The 24,236-nt window shown below is 44.2% G+C and overlaps 1 protein-coding gene across 1 annotated transcript in view; it reads left to right on the top strand.

The window, feature by feature from the left end:
* The first annotated feature begins 2,133 nt into the window (after nucleotides 1–2,133).
* The window catches only part of LOC137525561 (somatostatin receptor type 5-like), a 47,129-nt gene continuing 25,026 nt past the window's right edge, over nucleotides 2,134–24,236 (top strand). The window contains exon 1 of the mRNA XM_068246698.1: nucleotides 2,134–2,646. The gene's annotated coding sequence lies outside the window, so the exon portion shown is untranslated. The remainder of the gene's footprint in view (nucleotides 2,647–24,236) is intronic.

Raw genomic sequence — 24,236 nt, 5'->3', positions numbered from 1 at the left:
AAAAATGCAAAGAAAAATGGTTTTTAAACTGTCATTTTTCTAAGTTTAAAAAACATTTTTTCTTTGCATTTTTAAAATCGATTTTCTCAAAAACTATATTGTCTTTTTGAAAAATTCTTGTTTTCCCTTGTACCCACTATTACCTTTAACATAGGTTAAAAAGGTTCAAAATTAATTGAAATTTAGCAAAAATTACGTATAATTGGGAAAATGTACACGAAATTTAGCAAAATCGTAATTTTGATAATAACGATCATCGCTACTTCTTATACTAGAGAGAAGGGAAGAGGTCATCAGAATACAAATACTGGAGGGAAGAGGGTGTCATCTAAGCTGGAGGAAGTGGAAAAGGTAATCTGGCTACCTATACTGGAGGGTCAATGGGCTACCTATACTGGGAGGAGAGGGAAGGGTCATCTAGCTACCTATTCTGGAAGTGGGGGTGGGGAGGGGGGGGGCGTTGTCGACAGATCTATTCTGAAAAGTAGAAATCTGGCTCTGCTAACGCTAACCCTCCTAAACAATGCCCAACCTTAGCCGATGACTCTGACTTACTTTTACTTCTCTTTACCTTTGGTGCTGAAGTCAAGCATGAGGGGCTGAAATCTTAAGGGTCCTTTCACACTGTATTCATTACAAAGCGGTGTAACAGACAATATTGCATCACAACGCGATGCAATGATAGGGAATGGGGAGCCCAAATAGCATAGTAGGTTATGGTTGGAAATGGGTAAGTGTAAATAACAAAAGAACTACTCACAAAGGTGGGTTGCAACAGGGGCAACAAACCACTTGAAGGAGATGGAGACAATTAATCCGACTCCACTCAGGATGTCCAACCTGGACTGATTGCGGTCACTCTCTCTGGTAAAAAGGCTGGCATTCACAATGGTGTCCACCATGTGATGTCTGTAAGGACCCCTCAAACCTTAGTGGGGGTGGGGGGTTAGTATGTACAACGGGGTAAAGAGGCACCCAGATGTAGATAAAACTGAGTTAAAAACGTAAAAGGTCAGGTGGCTTACTCCAATGTCGATAGTCTCATAAGACAAAAGGTTTATTTAGCACAGGCAACACATTTTGTGGGTCTGGGCCCGCTTCCTCAGGCCAATACAAGTGCCAAAAGGATAAACAGCCAAAAGCATTGAGCAATGCTGAGACGCTCAATGCTTTTCACTGTTTATCCTTTTGGCATTTGTATTCGCCTGAGGAAGAGTACTCACACCCACGAAATGCATTGCCTGTGCTAAATAAACTTTTTGTTATCTTATGAGACTGTCGACATTGAGGTAAGCCACCTCACCTTTTACATTTTTAACTCAGTTGTATCCACATCTGGGTGCCTCTTTACCCCTTTGTGTGATGCAATGATATTCCTATGGGGCTATCCGATTGGTTGCAATGCAGCGCGTCCTGTTGGGGTAAGACACAGCATACAGTGCATTTACAGCGCAACAAGCATGTTTACAGTGGCAGTTAGGCATAACTTCATTGTACTGTATGCCTTGCTGTGTGGTCGCACAGCAAAGTTACCCCTTGATGAGACTTTTCAGCTCTGTTGCGATCTTATCACAACACAGCATGCAGAGTTTGAAAGGAGCCACGGTCTATTCTGCTGCTCTGTCGCAGCCAGGGAATAGCACCCAAACTAAATGGTTAACCATCAAAGCTGAAATCACATTTGCAGGAAATAAACCCTTTGGGTTCTGGCATCATTTACATTGTAGCCCGGGCGGGGCAGCACTTAATGTCTGTCGCTCTCTGAACCCCCTATCCTTTTCCCAGCTAAATAGCCCTGCCATTCTGATGCCAAAAAGCTGATATTAGGATATTTTGGCTCCAGAACATCCCTCCAGAGAAGGGAAAAATCACTTTTGTGTGAAATGATTCTTTAGTTGCCAAATGTTGCTGCTTGGCAGGGACGCTGATTGAATGAGTGAGTTTAACCCATCCATATTAGGAGTGTCTCACAACAGGTATGCTCCAGATTTGCTACTCATCTCTTGCTTCCCCCTCAGGGTGATTGGATGAGCAGGGATGTGACAGAGGAGCTGTCATCCCACATGGAAATCATATAACACACCTTCTCCAGGTCTGTGGCTGGATCAGTCACTCTCTGGAGCTTGACACAGCAGCAAGGGGGCTGGACCTGAGCCAAACAGGGCTTTGCATGCCTATGTGATAGAGTGCTCCTAGCTGCTTTTCCTGCACAGGGGCAGAGGACACCCCCATTCACATCACACAGGAGGCAATGAGCAGCTGAAACCTACATTAGCCACTTAAGAGGACATGCCAGGAGAGGAGCCAGGCACCTGGGCTGCTGCTGCTGCAGGGAGGCAGTTGATGATATTCTCCTACCAGGGCTAGTACTGGCAATGAGAAAAGAAGCCAGCCTGATACAGCCACACTTCTCTGGGCACAATGTGAAGGTTGTTTTCAGGCAAGGACAATAAACGAGAGAAGACTAAGGTGGGATTTATAAAGCAGTGTGGGAGAAGTGAAGAGGCTGCGTTCTCTAGCAGGTGCATAGCAGGGGGACAGCGGGGCTGAACAGCCGCCAGTCTGCGGATTTGGGAAGAAGCACTGTAACCAGTCCTGCTATGGAAAACTCACTGCATGCCTTACTAAAGACAAGGGAGCATTCAGGTAAGGCGGAATTCACTAAAAGCATCGAGGATTATCTTCAAACAGGGGTGATGATAGATCAACCTACTCAGCAATAGCAAAAATGATGGACAGAATGAATAGTTTTAGGGACACTTGGGGATGGGTGTACTGCATAGTTCTTAAAGTTTGACCAGGGTCTCAGGATTATTAAAGTTTATCTCCACAATCTCAGACTGTATACTCAAAGTATTATTGCTAAACATTAGCAACGCGGATGAGGTGTTTTAATAGAGTTTGTTACTTTATTTCTTGTATGCGTACAGGGGATGTTTTGGGGTGTTGCAGGTAGAGGATCATCATAACCTGCCATGGAAGAAACCTAGGAGACAATAATCGATCTGAAGAGGTCAAGGTTTATAGATTTTCTCTCAGTTTTATGTTTGAGTCATATCTGTAAAAATACAAGTGTGTGTGTGTGTGTGTGTGTTTTGTGTGTGTGTGTGTGTGTGTGTGTGTGTTTTGTGTGTGTGTGTGTGTTAGATTTTCTCTGTGATAGATTTTCTCTCAGTTTGATGTGTGCAGTGTGTGTTGCACTGTGTGTGTTGTGCTGTGTGCGCGTGTGTTCAGTATGTGTGTGTGTGCGTGCGTTTGTGTGTGTAGTATGTGTGTCTGTCTGTGTGTGTACGTGTGCATGTGCGCAGTGTGTGTACGTGTGCATGTGTGCAGTGTGTGTGTGTACAGTGTGTGTGTGTTTGTGTGTGCAGTGTGTGTGTGTGTGTGCGCGTGTGTGTTGTACTGTGTGTGTGTGTGTGTGTGCAGTATGTGTGTGTGTTTGTGTGTGTACAGTGTGTGTGTGCGCAGTGTGTGTGCAGTGTGTGTGTGTGCAGTGTATGTGTGTGTGTGTGTGTGTGTGTGTGTGTGTGTGTGTGTGTGCAGTGTATGTGTGTGGTGTACAGTGCGTGTGTGTGCAGTGTGTGTACAGTTTGTGTGTGTGTGTGTGTGTGTGTGTGTGCGCGTGTGCATTGTACTGTATGTGTGTGTGTGTGTGTGTGTGTGTGTGCAGTGTGTGTGTGTGCAGTGTGTGTGTTTGTGTGTGCAGTGTGCATGAGTGTGTGTGCAGTGTGTGTGTGTGTGTTGTACTCTGTGTGCGTGCGTGTGTGTGTGTGTGCAGTATGTGTGTGTCTGTGTGTGTGCGTGTGTGTGTGTTTGTGTGTGTGTGTTTGTGAGTGAATGTGTACAGTGTGTGTGTGGTGTACAGTACGTGTGTGTGTACAGTTTATGTGTGTGTGTTTGTGTGTGTGTGTGTTTGTGTGTGCGTGCAGTGTGTGTGTGTGTGTGGTGTACAGTGTGTGTGTGTGTGTGGTGTACAGTGTGTGTGTGTGTGTGTGTGTGTGTGTGTGTGTGTGTGTGTGTGCAGTGTTTGTACAGTGTGTGTGTGTGTGTGTGTGTGTGTAATGTACAGTGTGGGTGTGTGGTGTACAGTGTTTGTGTGTGTGTGTTTGTGTGTGTTTGTGTGTGTGTGTGTGTGTGTGTGAGACTGTGTGACAGTGTGAGAGAGAGTGTGTCTGTGTGTGTGTGTGTGTGTGTGTGTGTGTGAAGTATGTGTAGGGGGGGGGGGGGGGGAATTGTGCATGGCTTGCATATATCCCACTGGACAGAGTGCTGTTGAGAGCTCATTGTTGTTGGAAGATATGTGAAACCAATAAATGCACTGGGTTTATTGAGTAAGGTTCACACTTATTAAAAATCATGTGTGAATTGCGATTTTGCGGAAACTCAATAGCCACACATACAATGAAAGTCAAAGGAGATTTGCACATCTATTTTAAAATTTCATAATTGAAAAAATTGAGTTTGCGTTTTTGTATGCGTAAAAAAACTTCATCTTCATCTTGCAGCATAAATTCCAACACTGCATGCAAATTCTCATTGATTTCCATTAGCTACTATGAAAGAATGCGCATGAAATAAATGCTTACGAATGCGCCTAGTGCCCGGAAAGGACGCAAAAGGAAAAATTGTGCGTGTGGCGTCTTTTGTGCACGGACAAGTGTGAATCCAGCCTAAGGCAATGCATGGAGCAGGAGGGTTTGCAGAATGCTTTGGGTTGTAGGGGTGCTGCAAAACAACAGGCTGACATTGCTGTTCCGTGACCGTGTGCGGAGGGCACTCGCAGCAGCCAATCAATAGTTCTAAGGAAAGGTGACCTGTTGCTATAGGTAACCGCCAGTTGCATGCACGCATTGCATGCTGGGACTTGTAGTTCCTCATCAACTGGAAGGCATAGTAGCAGCCCATGCTGAAAGCTGCCGTAATTATCAATCTGAGAACCATCTTTGTGTGGACACACTGCTCAGCAGCCAGTTCTGTTACATGGAAAGGGGACAAGCTGTCCTGCTGTGGGGTCTACAATGGGAGACGAGTTGTTAAGGTGCCCATTAAAGTGAACCTGAACCCAGAACTTCCTCTCTACTATAAAAGATAAGCAACAGCATTATATCCTTTAAAGAAAAACATTTCTGTTACATATTATACAAATCCTGCAATAAATCTGCAGTGTGCCTACTTTCTGCCTTCATAGAAGCAGACATAGGGTTAACATCCTGTGTTTACAAATTAGCTGCTCTGCTGAGGCAGCCAGCTGACACAGCCGAGAGATCAAATTACACTTGTGATTAGTCACAGATGAGGGAATTTAGACAGGCTAAACCCTCGAAATACAAACAGATGCATTTCTCTAAGTTTTCCTTCTGTTCTGTGCAAGAGTTCAGGTCCACTTTAAAAACAGTCTTTTCTTCTGAACTGAATGATCTAACTGTAAAAAATGATCTTTGACTAAAAATTGCAATGTTAATGAACACCTTTAAAGCAAATGTAAAGTGTCCTGTAAAAGAAAAAGTCAGATACTCACCTATGGAGTGGGAAGGTTCTGGATCTTACAGAGCCTTCCTGGTCTTCTCTCGATGTCCTGGTTTTCCCACTGTCCCTCATTCAAATTTGGTGCCTTTGGGAGTCCTAGGAAGGCTTCGGAAAAAGCTGAAGACGGGTGGCTTCGTAAAGCGAATGCGAGCACAGTACCAGTATGAGTGCTTCCGAAGCCTTCTGAGAAACCCCAAAGGCATATTCCACCAGTTGGTTGAAGAGCTTCAATGGGGAGAGGGACAGCGGTAGACCAAGGACACGGAGAGAGGAACGGGAAGGCTCTATAGCAGTGTTCTCAAACCTGTCTTCTTGACCCCCTCAATGATTCATGTCTTGCCGGCAACTTCACCTATGTCTCAGCTTCATGGAATTCACTGAACTAAGACACTAACTACCCAACCTGTGCATAGGTGAGGTTGCCTGCAAAACATGGACCATTGGGGGTGGGGCGGGGTTCCAGGAGGACACGATGGACACCTCTACTCACTCTAGATGTCAGAGTGTGAGAGTTGCTTGTAGCTGATGTAAATCTTCTGTCTGTACGTTGCTTCAGGCAGTCAAGGCATGACTTGGATTGGGTTAAGTCACCAGGCGCTAAAGTGCGGCATGGAGGTCAGGGATGTCTGTCTAAATCTGTTGGATCACCACAACTCTCAGCATTCTATGAAAATCACAAAACATAGGATGCACATTATTCGGTGGGAACTGGTGAGTACGCTGATTCTTGTAGCTCACAAAAGGTAAAACGAGTGGATAATTGATGCCTAACAAATGCACTGGAAGATTCAGTTGAGTCGTGTTGCCTAGAGTACGGCTAGATATTGACAGGCTAACGTGATTCCTTGCAGTTCCACAACAAAACTACATAAGTCTGGAAATGCCGACTTGTGTTGCCAAAGCATCCAAACAATTTTGATTGGCCAATTTTACCTCTTCCAAGTAGTATAATGGCCAACAGATTTTGATGACTATGAACAGATTGTGTAGGTATAGGTAAAGAGAGAAAGAACCGAGAGCCCAATATAGTGTAGTACGTCAAGGTAATATTAGACAATTGAAAAGAGTATTGAATAATACTCACAAACCAGGGTTACCTCCAGGCAACCACTGTATAAGCAGGTGAGGAGATTGTCCTGTCCTCACTCAGGATTAAGAAGTCGCTCTCTGTAGACGTGAAAAAGAAAGAGGTATCCCCCTCCACCAGGGGTGGATATTAAACGTATTGTAAAGGAGAACACCTGAGGCGCCAGGTGTAATCCGGACACATTGCTGTTGTGTACTCCTGTCATTTATTGCCTGATGAAGCGGGCTTGGGCCTGCGAAACGCTTTGCGATTAACTCCTGGAGTGTACCAATAAATTTATCTTGTCTTGAATACACAGCTTGTTGTGTCTGCTTGAGGGAGGTAAGTCCACCGCTTCCTCCTAAGCAATTTTAAATATTTTAAGTACTGATTTTATCCTTTTGGCGCCTCTGTTCTCCTTTACAGATTGTGTAGGTATGCTCTCTTACTACATGGAGGTGGCCAGTGATTGGCTGATCAAACTTGGATGTGTGTACTTAAATCTAAAGTGAAGTCTGACCGGGTTCATTTTAAGCATCCAATCATGCTCTGGGAAATTTGTAATAAAATCTAAACTTGTCTCCATGTGTGGATGGTAGAGTGATCTCAGTTATTTTAGTTGTAATCATGCTCACAGTTGTCATAAGTATACAGGGTATACAGGTAGGTAGTGGCATATCAATAGACCATGAGGGGGCGGGGTTCTATAGACGCCCGCTCCTCCTCCCTCCACCTCTTGTGCGCTCCCCACTCTCCAGTGCTGAGTAGCATAGGAAGTACTGTTTTATTTACCAGATCCACGCTGTCTCTGGTCTCCTCCTCTTGCCAGGAGCCCTGAGCGCTATACTGACTTAATTCTGGTCCTGATGCAGGATGTGATCAGGAGCTGCAGAATGCCAGCATACAGCACAGGGTTCCCGGCAAGAGACCTCCCTACTCAGTCGCACACTATTTTGGCAGTTAGACTTAGCCACTGCTGTTCAGGGAATGCATTTAAAAAAAACAAAGAAAACCATGAGAATCCCCCATGAGGAGATGGTCTACTCCAAATCCTGTCGGTTCTATCCGATTTTAACTGCTTGTTTTTCTTTTGCTGTAGTGATCCTTTAAAAGTGAGGCAACTGCAATTCTAATTCCTAACCCGTGTTTATCCTTAGTGGATTGATTTAAGAAAAAAAAAAAAAGAACAGAATGAAAAATACTAATATTCCTGCCTTGCAATATTTCTGTAACAGCAATCGTATGTGTTTAGATTAGACACAGTTCTGAAAGGTAAAAAAACACAGAAATCCCTTTCTCAGACATGTTAGGGGTAACCATGACTACGTAATCATACAGAGCTCTGTAATCTCATGGCATGCCTGTACTTTTAGTTCTCCGTTACGACTGGAAATGTAGACTACCTGCACTGTATCAACCCCTTCCACCCCGCCCCACAATCCCAGCGCTCACAGTACATAAAAAAGAGCCCAATGGAATCTCTCTTTTTCCCATGGCGCTGTTAATTTAGTCTTATCTCGTTGATCGATGTCTGGATTAGAGAATTTATTTAGCCCTTAGCCGTAATTGGAAAACTATTTTCGTTGGGGAAGTTGGTGATGATAAGCTTTTATTGTTGCCGGTTCATGAAGATGAATTGCCGATCGGATGATTAGAACAGCTTATTTATATCGCCTGTCGTTAGGGTCGCCGTATCCGTTCTGTTAATCTTTTCATCTCTCTTCCATTCATTCCCTCATTGGTTGCCCGCACAAGTTCTTTCATCATGTTAATTAAACCTGCCTGGCCGGTGAAGCTATGGAGAGGGTAGAAAAGTCGATTTGACTGAATGAATCATAGAGAAGGCTGGCTGGATGAAGAGCTCTTAATGCTGAGGGGAGAGAGTTGACTATATTGCAATAAGAGTATCGTACCCGAAGCCTCCGTGTCTGTGATTAATGTGCTGCGAATGAGCAACAGAGGGGAAGGGACAAAGGTTCTCAAGTGCAAGGTTGTGTCAGTAACCTGGAGCTTCTGGTGAAGCTGTATCCTAGCTCTGAATATGGATGTGTGTGCTGCTTGCCTATAGTCAAACTATGGCTTCAACCAAACATCAGAAACCATTTGTGACCATTGGAACCAAATCTACGTAGGAACTGTGGAGTTACTTCAGCAAACATCCCTGTATTGCTGAGGTAGTCATTAGTAACCTATCATGCTGGATTACCAATGCCCAGTACACACAATGCATTTTTCTGTTAGATTCATGGTCGAATCGATTATGTCCAACAGGTCCATTCTGATTTTTGATTGTTTTTCTGATCGATTTTGTATAGAAGTCATCGGAAAATCAAACAGAAAAATGATTGGAAATCAGATCGGACCTGTTGGAAATAATTGATTTACTGTCAATCTGATGGAAAATTGCATTGCGTGTACTAGGCGTAGTGACTAATCTATATTGCTTCTACTGGATAGTTTGAGACATCACTAAAATTGGTACATGATCATATGATAGATTACAGCAAAATAAGAAACACTAGGAGGAGGTCCCTTCTCTTGTGAGTAGTAGAGACACTAAGGAAGACAACACAGGAGTTAGTGGACGAGGGAGGAGCCTCCACTGCGACCTACAGAAAATTGTAGGCTTGTCTGAAAAGTTATGTTTTGAGAGAACCTTTGACGGCCCCCAGGCTCAGAGCATGATGGACAGGCTGTAGGAGAGAGTTCCAAAGGAGAGGGGAGGAGAAGTCTTGGATGCGGGAGTGAGAGGAGGTGACCAAGCTAGAGGACAAGACCTTTAGTTATATTTCTTTCTACACCTCTAGTCATGCCCCACCACACCTCTATTCACATCCCAACACATTGTGAGTCACACCCACCACTACAGCACTAGTCATGCCCTCACTCCACCTCAAGTCACTCTTCACACATTCTCTCCACAACAACTGTGGTTACCCCCCCCCCCCCCCACTGCACCACCAGTCATGCCCCCACCACACCTCCATTCCACTTCTGCTCTAGTCTCATCTCCAGTTCACTCCACCTTTATTCACACACCCAATGACCTTCACTCACACACCTTAAATGTATCCAGCTACCTCCCCACACATCCCATCATGCCACGACCTCCAGTCAGGCTCACTACTATACCTAAAGTCATGCTCTCCTCCTCCTGTCTAACCCCTACAACACTTCCAGTCAGTCCTTCTTCCCACCTTCAAGTCAAACTCCTTGCCACAGGTCCGGTCAAGCTCTATCCACAAACCCAGTTAAGACCCCACCACAAGCATTCCACGAATAGTTTAGAGGGAAAGAAAATCACACAAGTCCTTTCTATTAACAACACTCTTGCTTTGTATTAGCATTTGACAGTAAGCAAGGCAATCATTTAAAGCCCAGTTTTGGAATTGTGTTCTTCGCTCCTTCTCCTCTTACCCAACTCAACTAATCCCCCCTCCCCAACTTTTTTTCATTTACTCAATGATTGGTATGCATCAGACCCTGAACTAGGCCCGATACAGCTTGTTTTGTATGGGGAACAAAATAGGTCAGATATGCCCCTGGCTGCAGAGATGCACTGCCACCACCATCCGTTCTGGATTTAGTAGCTCTTACTATACCACCCAAGTACGTGATGGTAAATATGATCCTGTGCGTTCTAAGTCATCATAATGCAAGAGTTGACTACTCAAGGTAGAAGATCTGTAGGCTTGACAAGATTATGCCTATAGCAGGCCCATATTTAAATCACATGAGCCTATAGGCACAGATGTTTTGGCACCCTAGACTTTGCCCTCCATCAACCCACAAACCCCAACAAACCTAACGCAGTCACGCAAGTGTTCTGGATGGCCCATCTTTCACATCCGTCCTACTTGTGGCTAGATGGTGTAATGGTTAAGGGCTCTGCCTCTGACACCGGAGACCAGGGTTCGAATCTCGGTTCTGCCTGATCAGTAAGCCAGCACCTATTCAGTAGGAGACCTTGGGCAAGTCTCCCTAACACTGCTACTGACTATAGAGCGCGTCCTAGTGGCTGCAGCTCTGGCGCTTTGAGTCCGCCAGGAGAAAAGCGCGATATAAATGTTATTTGTTTTGTCTTGTCTTGTACTTCCCCTGCCCTACGCTGGTAGCCACAGGTGCCTCTTAGTGTTAGGTAACAATAAGTAGCCTCAATATTAAGTAGCTTGAGGTGCCCCCAAGTATTAGGTAGCTAGAAATGCCCCCGGTAAATCTCATCAATGGAGTGCAGAAATGAGTGAGATGAGTAACCTGCCATCTATGCTCTGTTAGGTACTTTGTATAGGGAAGGAGGGAGGGAGGAAGGCACGTGGGGGGGATTAGCTGCCTTTCTATCATCAGGTGCCTGTAGCCTACAGTGCCTTATGGAGAAATTTGGGAGGAGAAATAACTGATTTTCTTTTTTAACTAGACAATTCTCTGAAAAATGTGCACAGTCATGTTTGTGGAAAACCAGTCAGTGTGATGACCATCATCTGTTTTCTATGTGTAGGTTTATCCATCGGTCATTCTACCCCTGAACCCTCCTAGCTGTAGATTTGTCTGTCCCAGAGCAGGGGTGTAACTACAAATCATGGGGCCCCCCAGCAAAACATTGATGCAAACCCCCCCCCCCCCCACCACCACCACCACCATTATTTACACCCCTTCCCTTTGCTAACCTTGGTGACCCTCACAGCCTGGAGGCCCATCTTACAAGGGTCATAAAACAAGAGTGGCCATCAGGATCTTCACACCCATAACATGTGTAGCCACAAAAACACCTGATCTGTAGGCTTGTCCCCTTTATTAAAGGAAGTAACCGATTTTAGGAAAGGCACACCTTGCCGTGAGTAGTTGGGTGCACAACCTTGACGTGGAAGCAACATCAGTTCAATACGATCAATTCAAGGTCGGTCGGCACACCAATTCAAGTTTCCAAGTACATTTATTGAATGCACAGCATGACAATTGTTTCGGGGCCACGGAGGGTCCCCTTTCATCGTATGTCTGCACTTATCTGATGAAGGGGACCCTCCGTGGCCCCGAAACAATTGTCATGCTGTGCATTCAATAAATGTACTTGGAAACTTGAATTGGTGTGCCGACCGACCTTGAATTGACTTTATTAAAGGAAGGGAAGGTTAGTATTTAGGCCCCCCTCACAGCTCTGGGCCCCCCTACAGATGCAGGGTCTGTGCCCCTCTAGTTACGCTTCTGTTCCAGAGACTTTCTTCTGTCTGGAAAGTTCTATGTACATGTGGCTAGATAGTGTTATGGTTACAGGCTCTGTCTCTGACTCAGGTGACCTGAGTTTGAATCTTGGCTCTCCTTGTTTAGTAAGCCAGCAACCTATTCAGTAGGAGACCTTGGGCAAGTCTCCCTAACACTGCTACTGCCTATAGAGCGTGTCCTAGTGGCTGCAGCTCTGGCGCTTTGAGTCTGCCAGGAGAAAAGCGCAATATAAATGTTATGAGTCTTGTCTACCCACTTGTTTACCTGTACTGTTTTTATGCTGCTTAAAAATGTATGTTTTATAACGATATTTGCTGCAATTAAAACTTTCTGTGCTTTATGCCTGATTTACATTTCCACATTTCAAAGGCCACTAGGCCAGGCTCATCAAGCTTTGCACAGTGCGTTGCTGGGTGACGAGATCGGGAAAAGTGAACTGTAAAAGTTTGAACATTTCGCAGTCGGCCTCCATAGACAGCTCCCTGACTTATGCTGTTTGAGAAAGATTATATGAGAAGAAAAACAGGCAGTTAACTGGTTAACTGCTTCAGAGATAATGTTATCATTAATGACAACAAAATGGTTGGGTTCTCCCTGAAATAAATTTCTTATCTATGTTAGCACAGTTATCAATGTTAAAACAAAAAAAATATTAGTGTAAATGTAATGTGTTGCCTTTGTGGATGATCTGGGGTGTTCTGAACTGCTTTCCAACAAAATATCAACCTTCTCCCTGCCATAAAGTGCTGCCCACACCACACCCATGACCACATTTTTGCTACCCTTCTCTTTTCTTCCCTCGAGGCCACTATGTGGTTGATTCACAAAGGTTACTTATGTCAAATGCATTCTTCTGTGAACTAAAACCCCGGCTTTTAACTTAGCTGTAGGGATAACAGTGGTGCCTGGATGAGTGAATCTGTGAATGCATTTGTTTGAACATTTGCATGTGAGAGTGCGAAGGGTTAATAGATTTTTGCTGTTTTCTAGCCACACCCCCTTCAGCACCTCCCTCTCTTTAACTTACGGTATTTAATGTCCTAACTAGATGCGATGTGCCTGGATATATGTATTTTGTTCATGTCAAATAAGGAGAGCTAAAACATGGGTTATGTCAAATAAAGAGAGCTAAAACATGAGCTATGTCAAATAAGGAGAGCTAATCCATGAGTTAAGTTAGCTAAGGAGAGGTAAATAATGAGTAAAGTCATTTAAGGAGAGATAAATTGTGAGTTAATAAATAAGGTGAGATAATTTAACAGAAAAGTTTTGTAAATCAGACCCTATGTCAGTACAGATTATCCAGCAAGCTCAGGGACAACAATGGGGTGATTTGCATATTCAGCAGTGATGCATTGTGGGAGACATCATATGCTCACTCCAACCTGAATTATAGCAAATGACTTCTGTTTTAAGAAAGCTAACTTTTGTTTTCCTAAACATTTTAGTAAGGGGGCTTTTTGGTCCATTGTAGCCCCTTACACACTCCTAGGAGTTCTGGTTCACCATGAGCTTGCTGGGTACTCTGTAACTCTGGGTGTTTCAAGTCCGACTTCATAAACCCAGATTAAACCATGCCATGCACTGATGAGGAACAACCAATCTGATACATTTTGTATGAGTGTTGGATTATTGTGGCTCTGTACAATTAACAAGCTGACATATCATTGCTTTCCAGCAGATCTGGAGGTGTGGTTAGCTTACAGGGACAAAAAAGGATGATTTTCATATTCAGCAGTGATGCATCATTGGAAACATCATATGCTCACTCCAACCTGAATAATTGCAAATACCTTCTGTTTTAAGAAGGCACATTTCTATTTTGCACTGTGTCAGGGAGGCTAAGCAATGATTGGTATGGCTGGACTAGGCAGAGATAAGCGAGCATAAACTCATTTAGGCAGAAATGCTAACGTTGCAGAAAACATACAGTATATGACCTTTACAGTGTGCGTTTTGGAAATGCACAACTTACTGCATGATTATCAAAAACGGTAATGCCCAGTGATGTTGATCCAGGGATTTTATCTGATTGCCATCTGGAGTCGGTAAAGGAATTTTTTCCCTTTTTGGGGCAAATTGGACCATTGCCTTGTAGGGGTTTTTCGCCTTCCTCTGGATGAACAGGGGTATGTGAGGGAGCAGGCTGGTGTTGTACTTTATTTTCTGGTTGAACTTGATGGACATGTCTTTTTTCAGCCCAAGTAACTATGTAACTATGCATGTAAAACGCACATAATGTATCTCAATAGAGACCCAGTGGAGTTCGTTTTTACATGAGTTTTTTTTAATACAAATATACTGTATTTGACTCCATTTTTACTAAAATACTGTATGTTACTCCATTGGTTAGGGAAAATAGTAACAGATGCCAATGCACAAAAAACGAAGGAAAAATGCATGAGAAACGCAATTGCAAATGCATACAAAAACGCTGCAAAAAAAGAAATTAAAAGCGCACAGTGCAGGAAACGCATGCCTAGTGTGCTCCCAGCCTCATGCTCGCTCATCTCCAATGACTGTAGCCACCTGTCTGCCGGGAGTTCTGACGAGCTGTGGTGAATTTTAGCACGTACAATGAAGAAGTGAGTCACTCTGCTGAATGCTGGCATGCTCCAAACGTCACGCCACACGAGCTAACCCCGAGCCAGTCAGCCTGGCCAGCTCTCTTTGAACCTGTGCCCATGTCTGCACAGGACAAATGTCCTATCTGGGTTAATAATTGATGCTGCCTTTGGATAATGAAATGAACTTTCTCTGACTGAGAGTAAAACAAATATTGGGGGATCGCTGGAGCTGGGTGAGGCGAATCCAGGAGATGTAAGAGAAGCGTGGAGAGTGGGCGGGGCAGGAGAATTGGGGAGGGGGTTGTTCTTGTTATATTTCAGCACTTGGACAGTACCTTGGTAACATGGAATCTCAGTCAATGGAAGCCGGTGGGGTATAGAGTCAGTCTGACCAGCAACCAGGCAACGCCTGCTGCACCCCTTCACTGCCAGGACAGGATGGTTTTTTTACACATTCGCGTTAATGGAGATGTACTTGCGTTAGCTGCAGTGTGTCTTCCTGTGAGCTCAGCTTCAAGCAAGTCCAGCCACAGACTGGCAGAATGTAACATCTGGTCTATGAATTGTTCCTCTCTCCCATGGGCAAGGAAGACAGTCATTGCCAACCCTCTACATCTATGGGGTACAGATTCTTGTACAAAGTGACAAATCATTTGTACGCTTTAGAAATTCATAACAGCTCTAGTACGGTGTAATTTTTTTTCCAGTAAAAATTTTAGCTTAAAGAGGACCTTCATGCAAAAACTAAAAATCCATCATTGCTGCTGTAATGCAAAGCTATATTTACCTCTGCAGTATTGTCCCACGAAGCTGCCCCGCAGTCCCCGCATCACTCCACTTCTGCCGCTTGGCCCGCCTCCCCTTTCTCCTCTGAGAAAAAACACCAAGCTATTTACTGCAGTAAATAGCTTGGCATTTTTCTCTCGGAGGAGAGAATTCTGCCGCTTGGCCCCTTTCCTTTCTCTCCTCTGAAAAAAAAACGGCCAAGCTATTTACTGCAGAGGGGAGGCCGGGCCAAGTGGCAGAAGTGGAGTGATGCAGGGTCTTCGGAGCGGCTTCGTGGGACAAGACTCCGAAGGTAAATATAACTTTGCATTACAGCAGCGCTGAAGGATTTTTAGTTTTTGCAGGGAGGTCCTCTTTAACATTTTATTAACCTCCCTGGCGGTATAATTATTTTCAGATTTTAGGGTCTTTTCTGAACATTTCAAACCATAAAATCAAGAAACAATCATTCTGCCAGGAAGCCAGCAACAGCCCCTTCTCTTACTCATCTCCCTGGTCTCTAGCGCTGCAATTTTACCTCCATCCACCGGGTGGCGCTGTAACACTTTGGGTGAGATCAATGACGGTGATCTCACCAGAGTGACTAAGAGCCTCTGAGGACAGGAAATAGAAGGGCTACCGATGTCTGGATCACCCAGGCGGTATGTAAAAGCTCCCTGCTGCCTCCATTCACTTCCATTAAGCCTGCGGCAGCTAGTCCGAGCTCAGCTCAGTATTACCATCAGGGAGGTTAAAGAATATGATGTTAAAGCAAACCTGAAGCGAAAATAAACCAGGGCTGTGAAGTCGGTACAAAAATCATCCGACTCCTCAGTTTATGAAACCTTCGACTCGGGTACCCAAAATTGCTTTAACTCCTCCACTCTGACTCCTTAGGCTTCCTGCACACTGCAAATCCGTTTTGCGATTCCGTTTCCGATTCCATTTTTCAATTCCAATTCCTGAATACATTCAACAGATCAAAAAATGCAGCATGCAGTAAAGATTAAAAATCGAAATCACATGCAGTGTGTGCAAGAGGCTTTAGTCTAATTTTTACAAAGCCTATGGATTTGGTCCAAAAATCATCCGACTCCGACTCCTCCGTTTATTGAAACCACCGACTCCAGGTACCCCAAATTTCTCCGACTTTGACTCCACAGCCCTGAATTAAACGTATGAGATAATGAATTGTATGCAGGGCCGGATTTGTACTTTCCAGTGCCCTAGGGCTGCTGTCACCAACGTCCCCCCCCCCCCCCTCCACACACACACACACACACCACCACCAAATATTCTGTCCAACACTCTGACTAGCGATCACTGGTTTGAATGGTCTCATTTCAGTTGTGCTGCTCTGCCCCCCATTCAACTGATGATTCCTGTAATTTGCGCTCCTGCCCGAATGTGCACAGCAGCCGATAGTGTTCTGGGCATGCATACTTGAGAAATGACGCTGATGTATGACCGGTACTTGCATAACACTGTACCGGCCTCGTTTGCTGTGCACATCTGGGAAGGAGCGGGAAATTACAGGGAGCGCTAGTGGCCAGAGCATGCGCTGCTTCTTTATCCTCTGTGAGACTGGCTGCAGTCAGAGCCACAAACAGGTGGCAGGGCAGTGCAATGGAGAGAAGCCCATCCAAAACAGAGAACAGGTAAGTAGCAAACATCCTGTCAAAGACCCACTTTGGATGTTCTGTTGTTATTAGAGTGGACCTGAACTCAGAACTTCCGCTCTGCTCTAAAAGATATGCAACTACATAACCTTTAAATAAAAACATTTATTTGTTACAGCTGATACAAATCCTGCAATGAATATTCAGTGTGTATACTTCCTGCTTTCATGGAAGCAGACATGTTGTTAACATCCTGTGCTTTCAAATGAGCTTAGATGTTGTGCCAGTCAGGTGACACAGTATAGAGATCAAATTACAACTTGTGATTAGGCACAGGAGGGGGAATTAGACAGGCTCTCTAAACACATACAGGGTACATTTCTCTGTTTTCCTTCTGTCCTGTGCAATAGTTCAGCTCCACTTTAAAGCATCTGAATGACATGTATTTATATTTGCTGAGAAATCTATGCATCTCTTTTGAATGCTGAATGTACATATGGTGGTGTGCTCTAACATATTGACAGTATACAGGAACAAAGTCTGAAGAAGGCTAGCAGAAAGCGTACTCTTTTTCTTTTAAGCCAATAAATGGCATCATCCTGTTTCAAAACTCTCTGCTTTCACTGATGGCTAAGTTGTTACAATGCTCTACTGCTACAGGAAAGTATAAGGATGCCAAACCATACACACTAGCATAGAGGTAGTAACAGTTCAGGTGACAGTTTAGCAATGAAAGGGAAGCAAACAACATTGTTATTCCTGCAGTTCTCATAGATGGTAGGAGCTGAAGGACAGAATATGAGTCAGGAAAGAGTTAACTGAAGCTGAGAAGAGATCAGTGCTGGCTAGGAAAAAAAATGGAAACAGTTATAAATTAGGGTTAGATAAAGTAATTAACAACTGCTGGGGTCAGTGCCACAGCTGTAAAAGAGGTGAAGAAACTAGCAGAGCTCACTGATGTTTGTAAATGCCTACATTAAAACTCAGCGGAACTTAGTTCTATCTGCTTTGTAATGTAAATCCCTGGTATTTCTCACATCGACTTGTTTGTCCATCATACAGAGGAATGGATCATCAGGTGAAAGGCAGCAGATGCTGATTGTCACAACAAATCCGAAAGTGAGAGAGAGAGAAGCAGGGATTTGGGAACTGTGGAATTCATCTATTAGTGCAGAGCAGGGCGCTGGCTGGCTGCGCTGCAAGACCAGAAGAGATGATTTACTTTGACATATGACCTCTTCTCTCTCCAAGTCCTGCAGCCCTTCTTATCTTATCTGGTTTTAACGCCCTAGGCCATGGCCTTTCTGGCCTTCCCAGAAATCCGGCACTGATTGTATGTGTAGTAGGTAGCTAAGAAATAGAACATTAGTATCAAAGAAAAAAAAAGTCTCATATTGTTTTCCAGTAAGGAAGAGCTGAAAAACTTCAGGTGTTATCTATGCAAAAGAGCTTCCCTGAGCTATCCGAACCACTGGGTCGAATAGAGCCCTGTATTCTGAAGCACTATGACAGCCAAGAAACAGTGAGACACAGCTTGAGATAAGGTTTTACTGCAGGACAGTTCAAAGGGTCATTATTTCTGCTTTGGTTCATAGCTTAAACCTAATGTAACCCCGGTTAAAAAAAAAAGCCAGGTACTCACCTAAGGAGAGGGAAGGCTCGGTCCTAATGAGCCATCCCTCTCCTCTCCCGGTGGCCCCGGTGCTGCGCTGGCTCCTCCGTTCTCATCCCACGCCGAGGGGAGCCGAGTTCTCCCGAAGACAGGCGGCGCACACGCAAGTGCATCATAGAGGACGCGCGCATGCGCAGTGTTATCGCGGCCCGTCTTCGGAAGCACTCGGACTCCAGAAGAATTTCCGAAGACTCACTTCGGCCGGGAGACAGCAGTATTGACCGAAACGGTTGAATACCACTAGGGGGGAGCCAGGACAGCAGCGGGCACCGGGAGAGGAGAGGGAGTGCTCTATGGGACCCAGGTGAGAATCTGACTTTTTTTTTTAAAACCGGTTCCCATTAGCTTTAAAGAGACACTGTAACTAGGAAAACTTTCCCTAGTGGGTACTCACCTCGGGAGGGGGAAGCCTCCGGATCCTAATGAGGCTTCCCGCGTCCTCCTCTGTCCCACGGGGGTCTCGCTGCAGCCCTTCAAAGCCAGCCCGACAAATCCAGCAGCCTGTTCAATATTTACCTTTCCAGGCTCCAGCGGGGGCGCTGTTTCAGCTTTCGGCTCCAAAGTAGACGGAAATACCCGATGGCGCCAGAGACTTGCGCCTGCGCAGTAGAACGGACCCGACTGAGATCGGGTATTTCCGCTTACTTCGGGGTGCAGCGCCGCTACTGCGCCTGCGCTGGAGCCGGGAAGGTAAATATTTGCATCGTCGACGTTCGGAGGGGCACAGCGGGACCCCCGTGGGATGCAGGAGGACGGGGGAAGCCTCGATAGGATCCGGAGGCTTCCCCCTCCCGAGGTGAGTACCCCCCAGGGGCCATTTTTCTCAGTACAGCTTTTCTTTAAAAGACAGAGTGTGGTTTCTAAACTGCAACTATGTTAGAATGATGCAATGTAACAAAAAGTTATATAACTGAAAATAAAAATATGAGACTATTTTCTTTGCTACTAATGTTCCATTTGTTATCCATACTAGACATACAATCCATTATTTTATAGGATTTTTTTTTCACTTTAGGTTTGCTTAAAAAAAAAAAGTGAAAGAGGAACTGTAGTGTAGATACCGAGAATAAATAAAATTGGGTTTTTTTTGTTTGTTTTTTTTTTTTTTTTACAATAAAATTATAAATGATTTATTCAGTGTTTACCCATTGTAAATTCAGCCTAACTAATCAGCTTAGGCTAAATATCGGTAAGAGGGCGGGGCTATATACCAATAAACATCACTGTACAGATATACAAAGAGTTTCTGATGCTGAAACCAGGAAAATGACTGTAAAAGTGGCTATCCTGAATAATTTACTGCACCTTACTATATATATCACTGCGATGCCTCTTGGAGTTACCAGTGGCAGTGGATTACTGACAGAATGATGCATCCTCTCTCGCCCTGTATCAGGAGGGTCAGTGGGCTGAAACAAATTCCACATAACACACATCCCTAAAGGCTATGAAAGATTCCCAGCATCATGCTTACAGTAAATTGCTTGACCAAAACATTAAAGCCAACGGCTGTGTACGGTTCCTATGTGCCACCAAAGCACATCTGACTCCACTAGTCCTCTGAAGGTGCCCTGTGGTATCTGGTGGCACCAAGACAACAGCAGATCCTTGAATCAGTAAAGTACCTAGGGTATTTGACATCCAGAGCTTGAGGCATTATTCCTCCTACCCTCTCCGCGGGTCCCCTCCTGTGTCCTCCTGCAGAGTATGCTGCAGTGGTGTGTCTAGGTGTGTAGGGTGCAGCGGTGCATCGTATGAGTGAGTCTCACCTGATCCTGATGTGTCCATGCTCATTGGCAGCTGGCTGCTCTCTGCTCACACAATCTCTGCATGGTGCATGTAATTAATTGAGACGCAAGAATCAGGAAGTAAAGTAAGTGGCCGGCTGCTGAGGAACATGGACGCATCAGGATTATGTGGGACTCACTCACAATATCGATGAGCCCTACTCCTCATGTTCCCAGACTTCCCAACACTAGCCCCACCAGCTAGAGCCTCGATAGTTTCTTCCCAGGTGTCACCCTTTCCATGGTGATTGTTAATTATTAGCATTTTTTTTACTAGAACATAATTCAAAGGGTTACACAAAGGACTTAGAAGTTCCCAGCCAGCAAAGCTGGATGCATCCGAAGTGCAGATAATGTTATCTTGTATCAAGTGAGGAATGTAAATAAACACTTCTCTGACACTGCAGGCTCTGCTGAACAAAGTCAGACAATCAGAAAGCATTTCTGCTTATTTAGTTAGAACATGAATAAAGCAGTTATAAATAAAATGCAAAGTCAGCTCTCAGAGAAAAAAAAGTGTACTTTGGGAACCGATAATTTCTAAATGAATAATTATATACTTATGCACAAAAGCAAATATGATAACCGTATGGCATATAAAAACAAGGAAAACAAGTTTTTATTGAGAATTATGTCAGGGTTTTATACCGCTTTAAGAATGAGCTGCCCAGAACTTCGGTTCGCTACTGCTTAGGCCAACATGCTATCATACTGGCATGCCACTGCCTGCTGCTTAGGCCAACATGCAGGGGCGTACCTAAGCCCCACCGGCCCCCCCTGCAGAATTTCAGAGCGGGCCCCCCCCCCCGGGGCCCGCTCGTGGCCGGTTTTTGGGTGCTGGAGGGGTGGCAGCATGAGGGGAAAGCCTTGCCCACAGTCGGCGGGGAGAGGGGAAATTCCCCCCTCTCCCTCACCTCGGGGCTCTCCCCTCTGCGCTCCCCTCCAGCTAGTGAACGTGTGTGGGCAGCGAGCAGCAGCGGCGGCAGGATACATACCTTCTTCCTTGCGTTCCATCGCCGCCTTCTCGCTCTAGCAGCTGACGTCACTTCCGGAAGCGGGAATTGTTACGCCCCTGCCAACTTGCTATCATACTGTTACTTGTGATAAATTACAATGTACTGTTTTTAATGCACTTCATCACTTCGCACTTTGTACGTTGAGCACTTTTTGTTCCCCTGAGAAAGATTCCCATTTATAGACGGACCGAAACATGTTGGGTTGCTAATGTAAGGGATGCATTTTTGTATGTATCAGTGCAGTGAGAAGAGTGAATTTATCCCTTGCAATGTAAGTTGAGGATATTACCATTCATTTGTATCACCTTCCACTGTTTTATCACCAAACTAGTATGTGTTAGCAGCGCTACTACAATTTTATCTTTGATCTTTCATTAAAAGTTATGTTTTATTTTATTTTATTTCCTCTTTCAAGGCTAATCTGTGTTTAACTAGTTGAAAACCTGTCGGTTCTGTCAGATTTCTACTACTTACTGTAAATGCCAGCAACATAGGAGAAAAGTAATTTATGGCTCATTTTACTCTGGAAGAAACATACTTCTTATTTGTATGTGTTTACATGTATCTTACATGACGATTTTCGCTATAGTGGTCCTTTAATCACAAGTCAAGATGATAATTTGTCCAGGAATCTTATCAATTAGCTGCAGTGATGGGTAAATACAACTTGGAAGGACATTAGACCAGTCTTTTAAAGTTCTCTACTGTTTTTGCTGTTTTTTTATTTTTTTATTATTATTTTGAGTGTCATACCAGTTTCAGAGACACTGGGAAATCTTTGCAATTTGCTTTCTATATAATAGGTCATTTTATATCTCATGCTGAAATCTGTTGAATATTTGTGTACAGTGTGTGGAGTAGAGATGATCGTAATGCGCTGATTACAATTTTGCAAATTGTCCCGTAAAAAAAAAAAAAAAATCATAATTGCGAAAAAATTATTTGAAATATCACGTCATAACAACTATATACTAATTCTTTTGCAATTACGATTATTTTTCATTATTACGATTCTTTTCGGAAAACACAAAAATTACAATTTTGAGTCATTTGTAATTTTGTGTATTTTTTCATAATTATGCGAAATTATGAAAATTACAAGTTACATGAAATTAAACATAAAATTACGATTGAATGCGAAATTACAACATGAAATTACAAATTATGAAAAAACAAATTAGGAATTTTCAGAAAATTACAATTTTGTGTGGTAGTTCCAAATTTTGTGTTGTAATTACGCAAAAGCTAATGCAAATAAAAACACTGTATAAACACAAAAAATACGCGGAAAAGTTACCCCTTTGCTTTTATGCAAATGCTGTGCAAAATGGTGAAACAAGCGTGTGATTGCGTGCAAACATTCATTTATTACGCGGAGTAATGCCTTACGCGCACAAACCGACGCACGCGGCAGATCGCGTGATTACTGCTGTGATAGTTTTGTGAATCAAGCCCCATATATTAAAGATGGTGTGATGAAGAGACTCTATTGAACTAATTTGTGAATGTTATCATCGGATGGAACTGTGTTTTAAAAGAACTTGCTTATATTGACTGTTGAGCGCTTAGCTACTTTATTTTACTATTGGCTTAAAGGGCCCACTACCTACTGTCCAAACTTGTAGAAAAGGAAAGAAAATACAGGGAGATTGGGAGCCCAATCTGGCATGATATCTTAAAGGACACCCGAGGTGAAAATAAACTGAAAGGATAAACAATTGTATCTATCCTCCCTCTCCTAGAAATGACTTTTTTAGATATCCCACAATTGTATTTTATATTTAAATCTACTTTTTAAGTTTTTACTGTTTCATTGTTTCTGCTCAATGACACATTCATTGAAGTATGCCAGAGCTAAAATCTATGAACCATTGACTATTTTTATCCATTTCATGCTCTGAGAAGCCATTTTCTGCTAGGAAAGTGTTTTATGACTGTAATTCATTATCACTGAGGGTTACACTGTAGTCTGACCCAGTCCTGACTCAGACAGGAACTGTCACTTACATACCTGATTTTTAAACATTTCAGTCAGAGAAAGAAAAAAAGGAACAAAAGCCTAGTTTTTGTGTGCTAGGCACTGTGCATACACATATCTATCTCATCATGTCACATGTCACCTCAGGTATCCTTTAAGATTACCAGAAAAGCATATAATGGTGAAGAGGTTATACTCACAAAGGTGGGTTGCTGGTGAGGTAACCACTCCTAACAGCATGTGGGGAAGTGCTGTCCCTCACTCGGCCTTGTTCCAGGTTAGGTGTAGGTCGCAACTCCAAAAGAAAAACCTTTTTCGCTCCAGACTTACTAGTGCTAAGGAGGACCCCTCGACTGGAGGTGACTAGATTAACTGGGATGGGTAGGAGGCGCCTGTAAGAAACCAGGTAATATGTATATGGACTAAGGTAGGTCCACTCAGCCAAAGTGAATGGAAATATACTGATTATTAACAGTGCTTGCGCATAGGGAGACTGAACACCGGGCGTCAATATCAGTCATACAAACTCCCCCTCCTCCCCAATGATCTATTCAAGAATAGGTAAAGATTTCTCACAGGAAAGCTACTGATTGGGATGAAGTTCAATCCTTGGTTACAGTTCCTTTTAACACTGTATTGAAGTTTCCCTTTCCCACTGTAGCAGTTGGCAGTGATGCGCTTTTGTTTAACCCTTTCGGGACCGGCCGCCTAACCCCCCTTCCGGACCAGGCATTTTTGCAGAAAGGGGGGGGGGGGTGCGTTTGGGGGATCAGGCAGCCCGATCCCTGCAGAGTCTTGCTGGGCTGTCTTCCCCCCTGTGTGGCCAGGTGTCCCCCCTTGTCAGCAGCACTCACTCACCTTCCAGGCTCCAGCGACGAGCCGCAGCGGATCCCTCCGCTCCGGCCGGCGTCTCGGCTCCTACTGCCGCTCACTTCCAGGTCTCGGCTTGATGACGTCATCAAGCCGGGACCCGGTGCTGACGTCAGAAGGAGCAGAGATGGCGGCAAGAGCGGTAGGGGGCGC

This window comes from Hyperolius riggenbachi, chromosome 7 (genome assembly GCF_040937935.1).
Source record: "Hyperolius riggenbachi isolate aHypRig1 chromosome 7, aHypRig1.pri, whole genome shotgun sequence".
NCBI classification, from domain to species: Eukaryota; Metazoa; Chordata; class Amphibia; order Anura; family Hyperoliidae; genus Hyperolius; species Hyperolius riggenbachi.
Note: the sequence above shows the minus strand (reverse complement) of the source record. Positions and strands in the feature narration are given on the sequence as shown.